Below are 5,166 nucleotides of genomic sequence, written 5' to 3'. Positions count from 1 at the left end.
ATGGTGATGTGTATGCGTGCTGTCGTAAGTTGAGTCTGACTTTTTGTGACCCCCTGGACTGCAGCCTGCCAGGCTCCTCTGTCCATGGCATTTTCCAGGCAAGAATACCAGATGGTACTGTGGAGGTGGCCAGTTCCTAACTCTGTCCAGCAGAGCCAATCAGTTCCTTGCCCCTTGGGACCTTCTGCCCTTGGGAATGCTCCTGGACGTTGAATTTGACTATGCATACAGGCCAGTCTGCTTGGGAAGCCAGGCCAGCCATCAGGGAGCAAGGTCAAGAGAGAGGCTGGTGGCCATTTCTCAATAAGACTTCCTAGCGTCTCACAGGCAGTCCAGAGAAGGGGCATCAAGTGCCGTGAGTAACCTCAGCGTCATCAGGGAGTTGTTCTCCTAGGGTTTTCTCGTCTGCACGAGTTCCAGTCCGTCCTGTTTGCCTTCATCCTATTGATATACATGCTGACAGTTCTGGGGAATCTGGCTATCGTCACCCTCACGGGCCTGGACCCCCACCCCCACTCACCCATGTACTTCTTCCTCTGCAATTTCTCCCTCATGGAGGTGCTGCTGGTCACCTCCACCGTGGCCCCTAGGATGCTGGCTAACCTGCTGTCCCCTCGCAGGACCATGGCCCTGGCTAAATACCTGACCCACTCTTTGTTTTCCTTCTCCCTGGGCTCCACCCACTTCCTGCTCCTCACAGTCATGGCCTTTGATCGCTCCGTGGCCATCTGCCGCCGTCTACACTACCAGACCATCATGAACAGGCCGGTCTGTGTGAAGCTGGTAGTGGTCTGCTGGGTGGTGGGGTTCCTCTCCATCATCTCCCTGACCCTATAGAAAGCCCAGCTCTGGTTCTGCGTCCCCAGTGTCACTGACCACCACTTCTTTGACTCCGCCCCGCTGCTTGAGCGGTCCTGCTCTGATACCCAGCACGTTGAGCTCATGGACTTCTTCCTCTCCTTGCTCTTCAGAAACCAGACAAGGGCCCCTCCACACACCTCAACAAGGTGGTGGCCCTGATGACTGCCCTGGTGACCCCGTTCCTCAACCCCTTCATCTTCACCTTCCGGAATGAGAAGGTCCAAAAGGTCACAGAGGATACGTCCAAAAGGATCGTCCTCAGACACCCAGCCGCCCTCAGAGGAGAGCACAGAGGGGGGCTGTCCACTGCGGGTGGCACCCAGGTGCCCAGGCTGGGGCTTCTCAGTCTCCTTCCTAGTCTCTCCTGCCCTCTCCGCCCCACTGACGACACTGTTCACTCTCCACAGGGAGAGGATGAATTCACGTGCACCGAATGTCTCAAAGGCAGGCGTCTGTGAGCCTGCGCTAGTTAAGGAAAGGATGATTTCAAGGCAGCTGGGGGTGACAACAGTGTGATGATGTCAATTCAAATTGTAAGATTTTTTGATTGAAGTCGCTCAGCCATGTCCAACTCTTTGTGACCCCATGGACTATAGCCAGGTTCTTCCGTCCATGGGATTCTCCAGGCAAGAATACGGGAGTGGTTTGCCATTTCCTTCTCCAGGGGATCTTCCCAACCCTAGGGATCGAACCTGGGTCTCCGGCATTGCAGGCAGACTCTTTATCGTCTGAACCACCTGAGAAGCTTCAGAACCATAGGCCAAAATACTGGAGTGTGTAGCCTTTCCCTTCTCCAGGAAATCTTCCCTACCTAGGGATCGAACCCAAGTCTCCAGCATTGAAGGGCGATTCTTCACCCACTGAGCCACAAGCAATCTCAATACAAAGAAATAATCCAAATCAAGGTCTTCGCACAAGGACTTGGAATGTAGGGAGAACTCAGTAAATATAGTTGTTATTATGAAATGTGCTATTAAACTCTCTCTCCGAGGTCCTGCTCTATGGTTTTGTTCTCATTCTTTTATGTTTTCTTTGTGTGCAGTCTTTTTATAGGGCGTGTCCCTTTCTCAGGAACTGGTTTCAGAGTCGAGGCTGGGATCCTGAAAGTGGGAGGTTCTCAGAAGAGCAGGATGTTTTGGCATCCTCAGAACAGAAAAGACTATGTGCCTTTTGCCGGGACCCCATCCGGGACAGCTCCTGGGACCCCCATCTGGGACAGCTCCTGCAACAAAAGCATCGCTCACACCCACTGCTCCCTCCTGACCCCTGGACCTCTTGACTTTTAAACAGAAATGACTCTAGGGGCCACTTTTCCATCCCTCTTACACAGCAAGGTCATGAGGGCTCTATGCCTAAAAAAAAGGGCATGCCCTTTATGTTTTTACAATTTTTTAATCCTTCCTCTGCACGCAGGAAAGAGGGGATGAAAGGTGGGTCTCTGTCCCTACACTTGCTGCCTCCCCCTTCTCAAGGGCTAGCTCTTCTCCTCTCCCGAAGAACTGCAGATCCCACAGAACCACAGAACCCAGAGGGAGGGCCCCTCCAAGGTTGGAGTTCCTGGAAGTCACCTGGCTGGGAGACTGCCAGCCGCCCTGCAGGGAAGACAGAGGTGGTAGAAGGCAGATGAGGAGGAAATGGCACAAGATGGGTGTTGTGGGTAGTGAGTGGGCTGGAGGGCGGATGGAGGAAGCTATCCTTGGAAAGCTGGAAAAGGTTTAGGGTATCATGGAAAGATAGTGCCAGTAGAAATGGGTTTGGCATAGGATCTCTTATATCAGATGTAATCTGGACTGCCCTGGAATTTGCAAAACAGGACAAAGAGTAGATGCAGACTTCCCCTGACTTCTGGAGCTAGTTCTGTTCACAGGGTTCTAGAAAGGCCCTGGTCATCATGTACAGTGGAGACAGTCGCAGTGTGGGGGCCACCCCTCAAACCCAATGTTGTGAAGAAAGGAGGTGGTGGGAGGAACAAGTGTCCCAGGGTATGTGGTCTGGGGGCCTGAGTCTCCTGTTATGACCGGGAAACTTGGTCTCCAATTCAACTTTTTTTTTTTTTTTAAATAACTACCATAGGACATGTTCCCATCTGTGGACCTTTCCAAAAAAAAGTGGGCAGGTACTTTTAATTCTGCAGTAAAGGCCCACTGGGAAAACATTTTTTTTTTTTTTCCATTCTGAGAACTTTCTCTCCTCTAAGTCTCAAGGGACTAATTACTTACCATCCTAACAAACTTTGTGGGGAAAAAAAAAAAAAACTGAAAAACTAAACGGGAGGCAATTATTTCCTTCTGATATGCAAACACTTTCCTTCAAATTTTTGCTTCTCAGATAATCAGCACACAAATCTGCTCAGGTTTTCCTCCTGAGAGATTCTTTCCTGCGACTCATCTCTGCACCCTCCCTCTAAAAATTTAAAACGACATCTTCGCCTCTATTTCTGTTTTGCAAATAAGAGACAAAGGCATAGAGAACAAATGTATAGAGGCCAAAGTGGGGAGGAATTGGGAGATTGGGATTGACATATATACTCTATTGATACTATGTATGAAATAGTTGACTGATAAAAACCTGTTATATGGCTCAGGGAGCTCTACTCTGTGCTTTCTGGTGACCTAAATGGAAAGGAAATCCAGAAAAGAGGGGGTATATGCACACCTATAGCTGACTCACTCTGCTGTATAGTAGAAACTAACACAAGTTTTAAAGCAATTATACTCCAATAAAAATTAATTTAATAAAATAATCAGTAACAAAAAGGAGTAAAAAACTATAACCCACAGCCTGCAGCAGCCTTTTGCCTGTTTTTCACGGTATTCCATAGGAATGGGCTCTCTGACTCACCAGTTTTGGGGAAGGTGTAAAGTGCTTTGTTCCTCCACAGTAATTGCCCTGTCATAGCCAGCATCTCCCAGGCATGACATTCATAACAAATCTGCCTGCGGTCCCTTGCTACTCACATTGTGATCCCTGGAACCACATTTGTATCTCCTGGGAGCTCTTTGGCAATGCAAAATCTGGACCCCACCCCAGACCCTGTGAACCTGAATCAGCATTTTTAACAAGACCCCTGGGTGATTCATATGCACAATAATATTTGAGAAGTGTTGGTATTAATACTAGAATATGCAGAGCATGCTGGGAATACAGGGAAGGAGTTTGTTAGATTGAATCTTCTCAAACATGGTGTCATTTGAGTTGAGGCTTCACAAGTGCCAAGAAGGGGAAAAGTGAATTCCAGAGGAGCAACTTAATAATGTAGAAAGTAACATAGACATAAAAATGACATATCGTGTGGGTAGTGCAAGTCTGGAGAGAATTAATGGAATTAATGAATGATCCCTGGAGAGTGGTCATGAGTCTCTTCATCTCGTCAAATCCAGGTCTCTTGATTAGGGGGAGTAGGGGGTCACAAGGTGTCCTCTGAAAGATGCTTCATTCACTGAAGTCATAAGATGATGAACTTTGTAGTGGATATAGAGGGCTTTACTATGGAAACTTTTGCATGCTAGGGCACGTCTACCATATTCACAAAGGTACTATTTATCCTCAGGGCTGGAATTTTATTGCCTTCAATTCTGAAAAAGACCTAAGTAAGTTCATAAAGAGTTTAGGAATAGTTCTACTAAAGGGCAATTCCTTGAGGTTTCCTTCCATAAGATATGATGCTTGTCACTCTCAAGGGAAGGAGAATGACAAAGATGCTGGGTTGAATAGGGAATAAGATCTAAGGGAAAACCCCAGGCAGAATGCTACGCTGATGGTCTGGAGCCCTCCTGAAAACTGATTGTTAAAATTTCAGGAATTAAACATACTTATTATTAAAAATTAAATAAGAGACATGTACAATGAAATAGATTACGTTAGAAACAAAGGTGATCAAAACTCAAAGCTCCTCGTTATTTTACTGCCTTTTACTTTGTTTTACAGACAACTGAAGTTGTCTGTGTTACTTGTATTGATATGGTAGATATCCTGGCCTCCAAGCTCGGTGATGTCATCTTGGTAGCTTGGAATTAGACATGACGGGAGTGGAACTGACAGCGTGGAAACTGGTGAATGCTGGAAGTCAGCAAATGCTACAACTGGAGGACCAGAGATTAATATTTACCAGCAGACCACCGGGTCACTATCACTTTTCTTCCGTATTCATCAGGCATGGTTGCAAGGATCCTATTCACAACAGGAAATTTAAAGTTGAAGGAGTTGGTGGAACTAGATTGATAGAAACATGGTGTTCCATAGGCACTGCTGAAAATTTCCGCCTTGGCCTTAGAAAGTTTTGCACCTCACCTAACTCCGAAAATG

General features: G+C 47.1%; 1 pseudogene; it reads left to right on the top strand.

The window, feature by feature from the left end:
- The first annotated feature begins 300 nt into the window (after positions 1-300).
- Positions 301-1,319, top strand: LOC109558008 (olfactory receptor 6V1-like; annotated as a pseudogene).
- Positions 1,320-5,166: the final 3,847 nt, after the last annotated feature.

The sequence above is a fragment of the Bos indicus genome, chromosome 4 (genome assembly GCF_029378745.1).
Source record: "Bos indicus isolate NIAB-ARS_2022 breed Sahiwal x Tharparkar chromosome 4, NIAB-ARS_B.indTharparkar_mat_pri_1.0, whole genome shotgun sequence".
In the NCBI taxonomy this organism is placed as follows: Eukaryota; Metazoa; Chordata; class Mammalia; order Artiodactyla; family Bovidae; genus Bos; species Bos indicus.
Note: the sequence above shows the minus strand (reverse complement) of the source record. Positions and strands in the feature narration are given on the sequence as shown.